Source organism: Suncus etruscus, chromosome 10, assembly GCF_024139225.1.
Source record: "Suncus etruscus isolate mSunEtr1 chromosome 10, mSunEtr1.pri.cur, whole genome shotgun sequence".
NCBI lineage: Eukaryota > Metazoa > Chordata > Mammalia > Eulipotyphla > Soricidae > Suncus > Suncus etruscus.
Genome location: NC_064857.1, coordinates 101,701,702 through 101,718,682, shown reverse-complemented (window position 1 = coordinate 101,718,682; position 16,981 = coordinate 101,701,702). Strand labels below are relative to the sequence as shown.

Genomic DNA, 16,981 nt, shown 5'->3' with positions numbered 1-16,981 from the left:
TGTGTCAGAAATTTTTTAACTCAGAATTATTTATTTTTTATGAATAGGTGCTCTCATCAATGTTAACAAAGATGAAATGAAGATGAATAAGTGAATATGTTATCCAATTCCTAGTAAGTTGCAGAATGAGAAGGTAAACTTCCACAAGTTCAATCCAGAATCATTTTTTCACTTTTCTTGATTTTTTTTTAGTTTTCTTATTTAATCACCATAAGATTGAATTCCAAAGTTGTTCATGGTTTCAGTCATGCCATGTCCCAACACCCATCTCCTTCACTGTGTATGTCTCATCATCGAAGTCACCTTTTCCAACCTGTCTCACCTCCTTCAGATTGTCTCTAGGCAGACATTTTTCTCTCCCTCTCCCACCCCTCCCTTTTCCTTCTCTCCTTTCCTTTTTTTTCCTTTTAGTCACAGTGGTTTATAATACTATTACCAAACGGGTGTCAGGCATATCACTTTATCTCTTTTCAGCAGCCAGTTTGTGGCCAGTCATCACTTCCAACTATCATTGTCACAGCAGTCCCCTCTCTCTGTAATTGAAAGCCCCACCCCCTTTAGTTGCAAGCTTCCTACCATAAATACATTTCCTGGGCCATGTTCTGTTGTCTTTTAGGTATTATTATCATACTATAGGGTGTGTGTATGTGAGTGGGCATTCTATAATGCAATTATTCTTTGCCTATCATTTTTCCTCTTACTCATTTCAGTTAGCAGAGCATTCTTCACATTTATCCAGGTATAAACAAATTTCATGACTTCATTTTTTCATAATGGCTGCATAGCTTTCCATGACATAGATCTACCATAGTTTCTTTATCCACTCATCTGTTCTCAGGCACTTGAGTTGTTTCCAGATTCTGGCTATTGTAAATAGTGCTACAATGAATATAAGAGTGCAAATTACTTCCCTGCATTGTTTCTGGATCCATAGGGTATATATTCCCAGGAGCAATATTGCTGGGTTAAATGGGAGCTCAATTTCTAGGGTTTGTTTTTTTTTTTTTAATGCCCATATCGTTTTCCCAAAAAGACTGGAACAGCAGACATTCCCATCAACAGTCCCCTTTCTTTCAGCATCTGAAGTCATATTCTAAACTATCATGCTGCAATGAGAAGACCACATTTCAACTCTATTTCTTCAGCTTGGGAGGGCAGCCTCAGTAGAGGTAGAGAACCTTCTTCTGGAGCTTAGTAGAGTATGTGGGCCGTTTTTCTGCCAGGAAGATTACGGGTATCTGGAGAGACTTCCCAACCTGGTCAAATGCCTTAGCCAATGTACAATACTTGATTGAGAGAAGAGTCATGTTTCAGGCTACACGGGTGGGGCAGTAACTATATTGTGAGTTGCTCCATATCTCAGTGACTTCATCAATAAGGAAATTGGAGGGTCTGGATTCCATCCTCGACAGTGTGACCTTGAATTAGTCATTTCATCTCCCTGGGTCTGAATGACTGTCTCGCCCACGCCTGCTTGCTCCCGAGGCCCTCGCTCTCTCGCCCCTGTGTCAGGCATTTTTAAACTCAGAAAAGCATTTTCATCATGGAAAACCTTGATTAGAACCATCTTTGATTTGTCTACTGAAGTAGACACTCTCTGAATTGGCTCAGGAAGGAATACAGACTAGCTCAGAAAAGTGGTTGGAGTATGCTCAAGATGACAAGGTTCTCAGAGATTTCTAAAAATCTTCTATTTCCCTATCCCCACTCCCCCACCCCCTGTGATAACATCCTAAGTTTCCTTGAAGTGATGGGATTTAATGGTGACAAGCTACTATCTGTATGGTTTTTAAAAGGCCTTGAAGTAGGAGTATCATCTTTATTTCTTCCTTTGCCTTCTACTGTTTCCAAAGAAACAGAAACAAGCCCTTACACACACACACACACACACACACACACACACACACACACACACACACACATCCTCCGGATGCCCAGGTTTACCAATATGTCCTTTCTTCCCCAAACCACCAATCAGCCAGTCACTGGGCAAACAGCTCCAGCACCAGGCATGGAAAACATGTTATTTTTTCCGGGCAAGCCTTAACTTCACTGCCTACAAAACATAGCCCCACAGGGCACATCCCACACATGGTGAGATTAAGACTCCCATCTCTCATTAGAAACCAATAGTTACCAGTCAACAGCCACAAAAACTGAGGCCGGGTCTGACCAGCATACACCCCAAAACCCAAGCTCATTATTTATTCTTGAACTTTCCAACACGGGCCAGTACTTGCACCTCAAACCATACCTGACACACCTCTCCTACAAATAAACCTCAAAGAAGTTGGTGCCAATAACACAAAGGACTGAGCATATGGTTGCATGCAAGAGACCCAACTTTCATACCTGGCATTACATGGTTCTCTGAGAACAGAGTTGGTAAACTCATCCACTTTCTAAAAATAGTCTTGAACATGGGGTTAAGGCATTTATCTTACATGTGGTTGAACTTAATGCAGGCTGGCTATCATACTTGGTCCCCTGAGTTCCAATAGGAGTGATCCCTGAGCATAGAGCCAGGAGTAAACACAGCATTTCTGGGTGTGTCCCAGCTAGCTTCTTCCTCCCAGTAAGAAAGAAACTCAGAGATCTCTGTGAAAAGCAGCCTAGGAGAACAAGCTTCTCCCCTTGTGAGGCCACACTTTGCAGTTACCCAATGCATCCAAAGATTTCTCTCTCGGAAAGGAAGATAATCTCAGTGTCAGGGTTGACCCAGAGTCAACTGGAAGTCTGATCTGAACCTGGAGATTCAATAAGCTAAAGTAAGATAAAGCAAGCAAGTTTGCCAACAAAGGCAGGCTACAGAAAATCCCTTTAAAAATGAAGCTGTGAGAAACCAAATTTCATAGCATTCACCATCCATTTAACAGCACACTCCAGCATACCAGGCAGAATCTTCAAACAGCAGGAGAGGCTCCTCTGAATGAGCCAGGGTCATGGACCCAAAGGTGACAATGAGACACTCCCAAAAATATCTGGCCAAATAAACTGCCTCTGGGCACTTCCACAAGGCTGCCCTAATTCATCTGTTGTCTTCACATTCCTATGTTGGGTTTGGCTGCTCTGTGGGCACCATCAAAGACACCTCTTTCAGGATAGGGTAGAATTTGCAAGCAGTTAAAAGAGCCACTTTCTTCCCTGTTTTCCTTCTTCCTCCCAGACTTGTTGATCTTGCAGCAAATATCTCTGGAGGACATTAGGGATAGAAAGAACAGGAGGAAGGAAATTTAATGAAGACAGATGAGGGTTTTTATTGTCACAAAGCAAAAATAAGCAAAAATCATAGGTGAAGAAACAAGTTAGGGAGCAAGAAATGCTTTGTTGTTACAAAGTTCTATAAGATAAAGTGGATGACAGGGCTGTGGGAAAAGACAGATGAAAGGTCTTTCTTTTTTTTGCTTCTTTGCTGGTTAGTTGGTTGGTTGGTTGGTTGGTTGGTTGGTTGGTTGGTTGGTTTAGAAACTACATCCAGCAGTGTTCAGAGTTTAGTCCTGGATCTGTGCTCAGGGATCCCTTCTAGTGGGGATGGGGTGAGCATTTTATGATGCTTGGAAATCAAACACGGGCCTGCAACATGCAAGTAACCACTGTACTATGTCTTGGGGATCCAGGGACCTTTGTTAAAGCGGGGGGCTCTACATTGTGGTCTAAGGAGGAGCAGGAGTCACACCTGAAGAATGTCTAGATCAGTTGGAGAAGAGGAAGGATAGTATTTCAGGTAGAAAGGTTTGCAAAGACAAAGAAATAGATATGGCCAAGGGGACCAAAGATTCTATGGCTAAAGAGAGGAAGGTAAGGAGGGAAAAAGTACTAAGCTATTGAGAAGTAGGACTGATCCTAGGAGTACAGATAAATGCACAGAACTCAGGCTGCAGAGAGACTCAAACCTGTAAACTTTCCTCATCTTCATTGTTCCTAGGAACATAAGGTCAAGGATGAGTTACCTGGGAAGTGATGTAGCAATTACAAACATATCCAGGCTAGGACAGAGGCTAGAAAAGATGAAGTTGATGCTCACCTCACTGCCAAAACAACACAGCCTACTTCATGCAAGAAGAAGTACATAAGACAGTCACCAAAGATGGCCTGGCATCCAAAAAGTGAGAGCTAGAGGGGAAACAGGAAGGAATAAAGGGCCTCTATAATCTAGCCCACAGAGGCTGGCACTATGGGAATCTAAACACAGACCTAGAGATAATGATTTTCTGTCATTACCTTAGTTACAGCTTGAGGTCACACTGCCTAGTGTCAACCCATTGCAGTGTTACCTTGGGTAGATAACTTAATTTCTCGGCTCAAGTTTCCTGACCACTAAATGAAGAATTCTATTTCAAAGCCTTGTTTGGAAGAGATATTCATTTTAAATATATAACAGTTTATTGCTATATAGAATATATAGAATGTGCAATGAATAATTTCTGGTGTATAGTAAATACATAATAGGCATTAGCTCTAATATTATCTAAAATGATGTTAGCTCTAATTGTTATCTAAAATGATGTTTTTCTATAAAAAAACATTAAAGTGACCTTTAACCAAACAGCTAGGACATTAAAAAAACATTTATCTCAGCAGTTAATATTAGATTTTGAATTTAGAGGTTAAAAGAACACTTTAGGGGCCAGAGCAGTGGTGTGAGGGGCATCTGCCTTGCCTGCGCTAGCTTAGGACGGACCGTGGTTTGATCTTCCAGCGTCCCATATGGTCCCCCAAGCCAGGAGTAATTTCTGAGCACATAACCAGGAGTAACCCCTGAGTGTCACCAGGTCTGGCCCAAAACAAAACAAAACAAAACAAAACAAAAGAACATTTTAATTGAGGTCATGAAAGTGCATCAAATATTAGTTGGGCAGAGAAGGAGGATTTGGACTACATACACATTCACAAGTCCTTAGGGGTTATTGCTGGCTTTCCTAATCATACTGAGAGGACCATATGTGGTGCAGGGTATCACAGTGGTTGGAGGAAGGCCAGGCAAGTTCCTTAACTATTATTATCTCTATAACTCTTCAAATATAATTTTTCTCTCTCAATAGTGTAGACTTGTTTGGCTTGAGTTAGGATTTTACAAATCCTAATTTTAACTTTGGGGGAATTGGGGGCTCAGATCTACATCTTACTGTGCTTAGGGCTCATGCAGCTCTAAAGATTAAATTAAGAGCTGTGTACACGCTCTATTTCTTGAGTCATATCCCCAGTCCCTTGAGTCATTATTTTAAATGTAAAGATTCAATTTATTCATTAAAAGTTAGTCCAGGAAACTTCAGTGACTGGCAAATCATGTTTTGTCTCAAGTTATCATTTGTATAATATATATGCATACATATGAAATCTTGAAGAATGCATGCCAAAACATTAACAGATTAATAGTGATTGAAGCTGGGCAATTAGATTATATCTTTTTATATCTTCCTTATTCTTCCTGTCATGAACATTTGTCATGTATAAAATAAATTTTTTAAATGTAATGTCAGATGAAAGAAATATATCTGAAAGCTATGTGTTGATTCCACAGACACTGAATGTCTATGAGCCTGCCTCACCCATCATAGCTATTCCAACATGGCAAATTTCTAAGCCTCTCTGAGATGTCCTCATATGTGAAATGGAAAAAGTTCTTTTTCACACAAGGTTTCATTAAATACAGGATGAGGCATATAGTAGATACTCAATAAATTCCAGCTGTATAGTCTTACAAGTTATCAGGTTCAACCTTAGTCCTTTTTTAAGGATACATATGACCTTGGAAAATTCATTTGACCCCTCTGTGCCTTGGTTTCCTTAAATCTCACAATAGTGGCACTTATCTCTTAAGGACATAGAGTATATAAGGATTAAAGGAGTTAACATATGTAAACAATTTGGAACAGTCCCTGGCACATGGTAAGTGCTATGTAACTGCCAGCTCTTATTATTATTACAAAATCTGAATCTAAAACTTCTGAAAAGCATATGGTTACATAATCATGTAAATATGGTTTATTTTATGGTGACAAAAATAACAAGCAAGAATAGCACAGCATTTTAGTATCATGTATTGGCAGGCACACTCATTTTTATTCATGTATGAACTTGTTAAGTTTATGTGGCCAAAAAAAATCAAGGATCTGAATTTTTGTTTTCATGTATTTAAAACAAAGCTATAATTTTAGGACTAACCAAAAAACTTTTAATTGCCTAGGCTAATTTTCCAACAAGCATTTTTTCTTTGTCTATATTTTGTCTATGTTGATCTTCCTAAGTAGAATAAGATCTAATACATTTGCAAGAGGATTTGTTACATTATATTCCATGTTGGGTATATAGCACTCTTGGTACCTCATGCTAGAGACTGAGAGGAGAAATCACAGTCACCCTAAGAAATAATAATTTGAAGTTTAATTGATTACTTCATAATTTGAAGTAACATAAAACAGTTTAATTTTTCTTTCTCCTGCTGTTCTGTATCATCCACTTTATAAGTTCATCACTATGCTTCTTAATATTTCTAAACCTCAGTTCCCTTATCTGCAAAATAGTAATCACTACCACATAATGTCTTAAACATATGTATTAAACATGATGTCTTATGTTTAATAGACAGCTGAATGAAATTAATTTAGTACCTGTTCTACTCCCAATAGATGTCACTCTTGCTATGTGGTCTTCAAGGAAGGCAGACACACGCTGATAACTACAGGCTATATGAGAAATGTGATGGAGTCTCAAGCAGAGAATGAACTATCATTCTTAGCACCTTCTGTCCCCTGCTCTGGTGCCTTCCCAACCCATTGCCCATTATCATTGGTTGAGCAGTCTTAGACAAATAAAACTTCATGCTGCATGTCTCCTTCCCAGAAGCAAAGTTCTACTGCATGGAAAGACCAAGTTCATATTGTATAAGCTCACACCTGATATTTAAGTTGATTCAATAACATCCCCAAGCTTTCACCATCCAGAGATGGTGAACAAAGCTGCAATGATAGTGAATTTGCCCTTGAGAGGCAAAGGGCATTGTCTTAAGATGCTTGACAGTGGGGCCGGAGTGGTGGTGTGGAGTGGTAAGGTATCTATCTACCTTGCCGGTGCTAGCTTAGGACATTCCACTGTTTGATCCCCAGCAACCCATATGGACCCCCAAGCCAGGAGCAATGTCTGAGCACATAGCCAGGAGTAACGCTGAGCATCACTGGGTGTGGGCCAAAAAAAAAAAAAAAAAAAAGATGTTTAATAGTGTTTACATATAGGCCTTATTTAGGTCTTTGGAAATTACCTGAGCAAGACAGTTCCACCCTGGAAATAAGCCCAGCACCTTAAGCTATGGAGATTGTTAGACACAGCAGGTTGGGGGGCTAATTTCCAGTCTACTCAGAAGGTATCCTGCTCAGTCACAAATGACTTCTCCTCTGGGCCAGTGAATAGTAACAGCTCCACACTCATTCCTGGGATCTATGTCTGGATCTGGTTTCGGGCACAGATTGAGTTCTGGCCTTTAAACAAACCACTATTCACAGACGCAGACTTACCAAGCCATTTGCTCATCTTCACTTGCTTGCATTTTTGGACATTGTATAACCAAAACTCAAGCATAAACAACTTTGTAACTCAATCTTATAGTGATTCAAAATAAAAGAAGAGTAAAAAGCTTCCTCATCACAGAGGAGGAAAACTCCTCCCAGTGGTTTGCATTCACTATAATTTTTACTATCCTAAGGGCCTCTCCAAAGAAGAATCTGCGTTTCGAATCATTGTTTTGTTTTTGTTTTTAAACAGGATTGAGTTTCAAATATCTGCATGCAACTTAAAATGACAGACATGTCACTCTCCCTCTCCCCTATCCCCACTCTCATTATGGGACAGACAAAATATCTTCAGGTCCCTGTTACTGCTTTCTTGAGCGTTCTCTCATTAACTCATCCTGTTTACGTAGATGCCAACTGGAATATAACCAATGATGGCTTTTCTCTGTCACGAAAGCTAGTGGCCACCTGTATTGGCACAGAAACTGTCCCATATAATACCTGTGATGCCAAGAATAATATGGAAAATTCTGACCCACAGCTGAGCTCCTGAAGCAATATGGGTGGCTTCTGTACACTGATGTTACCCTCCAAATTAGGTTTCCCCTGTCCTCAGGAGGCAGATTAAGATGCCAGCAGTCCCAGGAATAGTAGATTATTTTCACTATGCCTACACGGGGTCCTTTGGACAGGAATTAGATCTAAAATAGATTCTGCCAGCTCTGTGTGCCATAAAGGCTTCTTAGAGCCACACCTGAATTATTATATCTCTTCTTTTTTTGTGTGGACAAGAAAATATAAAAGATGGAATCAAGGTAGTATCTGTGTGTAATAAATTGCCTTACCTAATATTCCCAGGGACTTGAGGAGGCTAGATCAACGCTCTCACTGATAGGACAGTTCTTCTGGGTGATCATCTCTCCCTTTTCCACCCCACCTGTTCCTGCTCTCAGAGCAAGCTGCCTTCTCATGACTTCCTCCAGAAGGCCTGACAGGATGTGGAGGGAAAGAGAAGTCAGGCATCTGCCTGCTCTCTGCCTTTATGCGGGATTTGGGCAGCAGTGCTTAAGTGTCCCTACACATGGTGGCAGGCCCTATCTAGACCATGGCTCCGCCCATTCCAATGGATTCTTGCTCTCTGGCTCTTTGGCTATGGCCAGGCCCTTTTCTCAAGTAGTCTTCCTCACTCTAATCCTCAAAGAATTCCTGCGTGCATCCTGACTAACACTCTGTGAGAAATATTTTATTATGCTTCCACCCTTCCAGAGCATAGTCCAGATCTGCAAGGTCTTACTTGACCTAAGACTTCAGAGGGATCAACAACTCTTTGAAGAAGTCCAAGGACTAGAGAGATGCTATCTAACCATCCTTTCTAGGGTGATTTTCAAAAATCTGAATCCTACAGAATCAACCCAGACTCTAGAAAGCCTATTTATACAAAAGGCAGAAATGTCTCCTGCTTATCTTGGGAAATGAAGGAATTTTAGAATATGAAAGAAAAATAAGGAAAATAGATGGGGAAGGCATGTAAGAGATATAATTGTTTAAGTAGGCCTCACCATTTTATTGAAGAGCTCTTTTATTTGTTTTCAACCAACTTTGATTTGAGACCTGGCTCTACATATGATCCCCTGAGTAGTGCCAAGGGTCACGCCTGAACACAGAGCCAGAATTAGCCCCTGTGCACATAGGGTGTAACTCAAACTGTCCTTTACCCCCTCAGGAGAACAAATTGAAAAGCATTGTGTAATGAAGAGCTATTTTATTATCTCAGGCTTACAGTTGAGAAAAAGCTGAGATCAACAACCTCTCTATGGTCTCAGTTAAAAAGATGGACATAAACCAAATGCACTTCAGTTATGCCAGCCTGAGGCTAGCAAATTTTCCACCATAATCACCTCTTGCAAGACTGATTAAAAATTTCCCCCAATAATCAAGGGAATAATGTTGAGTAACATTATAATTCTCCATTTTCACATGGTCCCAAATCACAACACTTTTATCTTTCCATCAGAGAGCTCAGAATAAAAGGGATCAGGTAACTAGCTGGAAGTTACAAGCAAGAACACAAAAGAAACCTCAGAACTGATTAGAATGTTTTGGTGTTTTATTGGTTTTATTTTATTTTGTTGTTGTTGTTGCTGCTGTTTTGCAATAAATGAAGAACTATTATTCTCCTCAGGTCTGTTTTAGTTTCATTTCTTTGGCTTTCTGAAGTCTGGTTTTTAGGTTGTCCTTATTTTGACTGTTTCTTCCTGAGCTAAGGTGCTGTAGGTTCTGTGAAATCATAGCCTTTACAGCTGTGCTTGCTACACCCAGCAGCAAAAGAAATACAGGCTCTCTGTTTCCTTTTTTAAACCTGATGGTCACACTTTCTCCACTTCAAAGCCACACACCCACACCATATGACCTCAGCAGGCTGACATCAATGGACACTCCTGAGAAAGTTTATTCACTCAAGGCCTTTTTCCATTTGGGGAGCAGGGGCCAGCAGGAGCCATTTGTTAACTTTTGTAGGTATAAGAGTTTACAAAGCCCCTTTCCCTACATTAATTTAATTTTGTTCTTAGAATGATTTGTGATATGGAGTATTCTTTTCTCACTTCGCAGTTGAGGTACCTGTGATATAGATATGGAAACTAAGAGGACTGAAGTCACTCCACTAGTTGGAAACAGAGCTGGAAATTTGAAAGTGGGCTTTCTTGCCTCTATGTACTGATATTTTAGAACAGAGGAGGATAGCCTATTTGTCAGCATTTAGAGAGTGTTTCTGCATCTTTGGGTGGGTGGGTTAAACTTAGTACAAATGATGCTCTAAACACACATATGACACAGGATTTTTGCTCAAAGAGGCTCTAGGCCCAATGTGGTATTTCCAAAGATGCTATAAATATTGCCCCTTTCATCTTAACTGGAAAAATATGGGCTGGAGCAATATTATGGCAAGTCAGGTATTTGCCAATTCAATCTCCAAATCCCATATCACCCGCCATACTTCCAGGACTTATTCCTGAGCATAGAGACAGGAGTAAGTCTTGAAAATTGTGGAGTGTGGTCTTAAAACAAAAATAACCCCAAAAAGGTGGCAAAATAGTCATTAGTTTACTTAGGACGAGCTTGAGGTTATGGGCTATTCCAAGCTCAAGCTCTTAGTACCATCTTGTTTCTAAAGAAGTTCTAGGGAAGCACTTTTGGAAATTGAAAATATCTTCTGTCTTATTCTCTGCCTCTGCTACTTCAGGGTCATGAAACTCTTCTGATGCTGCCAGAAAACATCCTGCTATACCTGGATACAGCATCCTGGACCTTGACAGGAAGCCTCAGAATTCATCATAATTCAAGATAAGGTGAGAAGAATATGGGGCCCCACCCCAATAGGACTTACTATTAAAGTCCCACTAAATACTTACTGCATAGTGATGGTGACATTAGATTTTCAGAAAAATACAGTGCCTACCTCAAAGTGTTGTTGTAGTCTATGAAAGGTATTTAGCGAAATATCCAGTCCAAGCTAAGCACTCTATAGTTGTCATTATTATTAAAGGCCTGTCAACATAGCATTGTCTTAAAGATGTCCTTTTTTTCTTTCAAGAACTGTAACATTATTTTTTTTTTGCAAAATAACTTGAAACAAAAGTGTCTGTGGTATGAGAATGCCTGCCAACCAGTCAGATAATCTAGACAAAATGGAAAAATTCCTAGAAAAATACAAACTACCAAAAATTACTGAAGAAATAAAAGGTTTGAATAAACTCAGACAAATAAGGTTATGTCGTAATTAAAGAAAAGAACACAAAAATAAAATCTCAGGTCCAGTTGGCCTCACTGGTGAATTCTATCAAATTTTATTTGGTATTTAACATATCAACATTGATCCTTTTCCAACAATTCTGAAAAAATAAAGAGGAGGGAATATTTTCCAACTAATTCTATGTAAGCCAACTAATTTTGTAAAGCCATTATTACATATATACCAAAACCAGACAAGGATAAGGCAATTAAAAATGAAACTATACCGGGCCCGGAGAGATAGCACAGCGGCGTTTGCCTTGCAAGCAGCCGATCCAGGACCTAAGGTGGTTGGTTTGAATCCCGGTGTCCCATATGGTCCCCCGTGCCTGCCAGGAGCTATTTCTGAGCAGACAGCCAGGAGTAACCCCTGAGCACCACCGGGTGTGGCGAGATAATACAGGCGTTAAAGCATTTGCCTTGCACAAGGCTGGATGAACCCAGGATGGATCCCCTACACTGCCTATCTCTTTTAAGAAACATCAGGAGTGATCCCCGAACAACACAAAATTAAGCCCTAAGCATTGCTAACATGCCATCCCAAAATATACTACTAAAAAATGCTACCAAACCAAATCTAACAATATCTTAAAAAAAATCATTGTTTACAATAACCAATCAGAATTTACCAAGTGATACAAAGTTGATCTATTATCTTCAGAAGTAATTCATTAATGTTATAGAATAAATTAAAAAAATACATCATCATCTTTGCAAAAAGAAAATCATTTAATCTAATTTAATATTCTCATTTTAAAATCAGTCAAAAACCCAGACGCCTAATAGAATGTTCTCAGCCTCATAATGTAAATTTACATAGAAGTTGACTGTTAAAATATATAAAGTGAGGTTGAATTGTTTTATGCTTAGAATTAAGGACAAGAGAAGGATATTAGTTTTCAATGCTTCTATTTCACTATGTTGTCAGGAACAGGGGCAAGAAAAAGAAGTAAAATGCATCCAGATGATATAGAGATCAATAAAACTACCTCTCTTTATAGATGACATCTTGTATGCATAAAGTAATAAAAGAATAGGGCCAGTCAGGGATCTCACCCAGCAATGTCCTGGATCAAACTTAGCAGAGGATGTTGGTGGCAAGAATTGAATGCATAGTCACACAGTCACTCTACCATTGAGTCATATCCCAAGTCATTAAAATTGTTTTAAAATGGCAAAATGTGACATAGAAGAAGAAAATGTGCTACATATTACAATGTCACTGACAAGATAAACAGGAGTCAGAAATTTTAAGTTAAACCTTCAACTATAAAATATTTTAGGTATATTATACTAACTCCAATCACATGTCTTCTTTAGAGTAGGTTCGTAGTGTTTAATAGGTCCCATACACACTGTTAATTTCTCTCAGAACAAATAAAGCCGATAAAAAGTACTATTATTTTTTAGCTTTCTATCACATGTGTTATCTTATTTGTTATTTGTGAGCTGTGTTGAGTTGTCAATACAATTTTTTGAATTTTAATTTTCTATAAAAAGAAAAGAGGAGGCTGGAGTGATAGCACTTTGGGTAAGCCATTTGCCTTGCACACAACCAACCCGGGTTCTATACTCAGCATCCCATTTGGTCCCTCTAGTTTGCCAGGGGGAAAAAAACCCCAAACAAACAAAAACCAAAATAATAAAGAATAGACTCACTAAAAAAAGATTATAAAAGGGACCAGAGAGATAATATAGGAGGGTATACTATATGATGTTGATTCTTGGTATGGTTTCCCAAGCATTGCCAATATGGTCTTGGGACAACAGAGAGTAGCAGTGAAGTAGGCCTAGTGGCTCCTTGCATGCAAGGCCTAAGCAGTGATTCATCCCAGATTCATCAAGTCTGGCAGCCTGAGTTCACCTTTGGCCCCCTTGAGTACCACTTGGAAGTATTTTCCCCAAAACAAAACTACTAGAATAAACATATTCTTAAATATAGCATAATATAGAATACTATATATATATGTATATAACTCTTCTATTTCTGTATATTGGCAATAAAAAGCGGAAAGTAAAATTAAGAAAACATTGGCACTTAAAGATGATAAAATACTAATATACTTAGTAACGAAAATGGTAAAGTGAAAGCATCATATAACTGAAATAAAAAAATCAATACAACTATTAAAATAAATTGAAGAATTAATATATATATATATATATGAAAATACATGTCAAGTTCATGAAGCATATGGATTAATGCTATTAGGTGTCATTGGTCCCCTAAACTGATCTACAGGCCCCTCATAATCTCAAATGTATTTCTGCTAAAATTGACAAAATGAGCTTAAAATTCGAATGGGAACGATAAGTGACCAGGAAATTTGAAAACAATGTTTGTTTGTTTTTTTAAAAAGGGGGGGCAGTGTGGTGGCGCTAGAGTTAAGGTGTCTGCCTTGCCAGCGCTAGCCTAGGATGGACCGCGGTTCAATCCCCCTGTGTGCCATATAGTCCCCCAAGCCAGGAGCAACTTCTGAGAGCATAGTCAGGAGTAACCCTTTAGCGTCACCGGGTGTGGCCCAACCCCCCCCCCCAAAAAAAGGACATTTTTATTGTGAAAGATTTGTAATTCACTTTGTTCACAATAAAAATTATTTTAAAAATAAAGAACAAAAGGGACATTTTTGGAGGATTCATACATTTTGATTTTGAAATTTACTGCAAAGTATAATCAAGTATACTACTATGGTAGTATAATCAAGTATACTAAGAATATAGATCAATAAAATAGAAAGCAGAGCTTATAAATTTATCCTCACATACTGATCTTGATTTTTGAGAGGATAATAGAATCATTCAATGAAAGAAAGATTATTATTTTTAATAAGTAATGCTGGTACAATGTGATACAAGCATGAAAAAGAATGTCGGAGTGCTACCATTCAACATACACAAAAGTTAACAAAGGGATCATGTAGCTTAATATGATATTTGAAACTATAAAAATATTAGAATAAATCATAATCATAAATTACAACCTCTGAGTGGCAACAGATTCTGAGACATGACACCAAAATTAAAAGCTATAAAAGAAAAATATATTCAAGTTCATCAAAATTTAAAACTTAGTTTTCAGAGAAACCATCAAGAAAGTGAAAAGACATTCCATATATTTGCAAATTATTAATAATGTTAAAGTATCAAAGATCTGATATCTATCCTTTATAGATATTTGTTTTGGGGGCTATATCTGAGGATCCTCCGGGGTTATTCCTGGCTTCACTCTCAGAATTAATCCTGAAAGGTACCTTGGGTACCAAGGATCAAACCTGGATTTGCTGTGTGGATGGCAAATACACTACCTATTGTACTATTAATAAGGCCCAAACTATATTTTTTAAAACTCAGACAGTTCAATGTTTAAAAAATAAATAACCCAATTTTAAAAAAAGTGAATGAGTTGAATATATACTTCTTTAAAGAAAATACACAGTTATTCAACATCTTTTGTCAGTAGAATAAATACTAATCAAAAGTATAGTGAGGTACAACGTCACAACAACTAGAATGAGTAACATAATAAAAACACATAAAAAGTGTAAGAAAGATAAGAAAAAAGATAGTCGCTCAAACATTGATGAGATTGTAAAATACAGCAGCCAATATAAAAAAAAACAATGTTATAGTTCTTCAAAATATTAGAGTTATGATGTGATTCAGCAATTTCACTCCTCTATGACTTAACACCTAAAAAATGCAAATGTAAAATGCAAATATGCCTGTAAAGTAGAAATTGTACCTTGCAGAGTATTTGTAATGCCTCTCCAAAAAATGTAACCAATAAAAATAACCTTCAACTGATGAATATAATATGCCCTTATGTTCAAATATTATTCAGCCGCGTAAAAAAACAAAGTACTGATAAAGTGAATTGTTCCAAGAAACATACAGAATGCAAGAGTTGAAACAAAAAAAAAAAGTCTACATGTTGTATGATGTGTTTTACATTAAAATTTGAGAACTGACAAATCCACAGGGACAAAAAGTCAATTTATGATTGGTAGGAATTGGGAAAAGGAAAAATATATAATGACTGCTGTCCAATATAGAGTTTCTTCTTAAGATAATAAAAAATTTCTCAAAATAAAGTGGTGATGATTGCTTTTAAAAAGTTGAAATCTTGTAAGTTATATCTCAATAAAGACATTTTCTGTTATTTAAGTCTACAAGTAAAATTTATACATTTACCCCAGCCTTTACATTTAAGAAAAGGCAATTTGGAGCCGGAGAGATAGCACAGAGGTAAGGCATTTGCCTTGCATGCAGAAGGACAGTGGCTTGAATTCCGGCATCCCATATGGTTCCCGGAGCCTGCTGGGGGTGATTTCTGAGTGTAGAGCCAGGAGTAGCCCCTGAGTCTTGCCAGGTGTGACCCCCCCCCCCAAAAAAAAAGAAAAGACAATTTGTTTACAAAAAAAATCTTTCTAAGCCTGTAAGTTCAATGTCATCTACTACAAAATCATTCTGACATGAGAAGTCTCTGCTTTTTAATTTATTAAAATAAAAGATGCCCACATTTTATCATAGTCATCTATTTTGTTAATAACCATCTGGGAAAGTGTTATAATTATTTGAAAACTCATCTGTCATCTAAATTTTAGACATTTGATATCCTTTAAGTTAGAAATTGGGGCCTAACTTGAAACAGTTCAAGGACTGAGCACATAATTTGCATGCATGAGAACCAGGTATTATGCTTGACACCAAAAAGCCCCCTCATAGAACTCCTAAGCAGTGAGTCAGGAGTAGCCCCAACCACTGCTGGATGAGTAGGTATCCTCCCCAGACTTCATAAATCAACCATTAGTCCACTTGAAATGGAAATATTTTACTATTTTAAACATACACATTTATAAACTCTAGTCATAATAATTAATGACAAATTATTGCTTATAAATTGCATTAAGAGTGGCCGGCGAGGTGGTGCTAGAAGTAAGGTGTCTGCCTTGCAAGTGCTAGCCAAGGAAGGACGGCGGTTCGATTCCCCAGCGTCCCATATGGTCCCCACAAGCCAGGGGCAATTTCTGAGTGCTTAGCCAGGAGTAATCTCTGAGTATCAAACAGGTATGGCCCCAAAAAACAAAAAAAAATAAAATAAAAAATAAATTGCATTAAGAAGAACCATCAAATACACTAATTAAACTCATATTATGAACCTTTAATGAGCACCAAAGCCAGGATAAATAATCCATCAAAACTGTAGTAACAAAACATTGATGTAATATAAGAGATACTCCATAAACAGTGATGAGGGATGATAGTTTCCTTGTGTCCCTAAATGTTCTTTCTTGTTGGTGTCTTTTGATATATATACTTCTATGCTATCCTCCCTTACTCTGCTAAATATTTTTCCAGTATCCACATCTCTCTGAGAACTTATGTTCCAGTCCTTGTTGTTTTCTTCTTCTTTTCTTTTTTTTTAATTTTTAATTATGTGAACAATGATGCAAAGAAAGAGGATAAGGTAAAGTTACAGTAGAAGGACAATCACCCAAAAACAGAGTTTTTAGAAGAAATCGCCCTGCTGACACCTTAATTTTGAACTTAGAGTCAAAGAACATTAAGAAAAATAAAACAGAACCCATGTACAATTACTTTGTCCCTCAAGACCTCAGATTGTAGTACATTATAACATTTCTTAGTGGTACACAAAGCAATCTAAAGCCATAAAATTTATGTAACTC

At 37.9% G+C, this 16,981-nt stretch overlaps 1 long non-coding RNA gene across 1 annotated transcript in view; it reads right to left on the bottom strand.

Annotated features, from left to right (window-relative positions):
• LOC126020538 (uncharacterized) overlaps positions 1-16,981 on the bottom strand; it is a 725,825-nt gene that overhangs the window by 447,976 nt on the left and 260,868 nt on the right. The gene's annotated exons all lie outside the window — the stretch shown is intronic.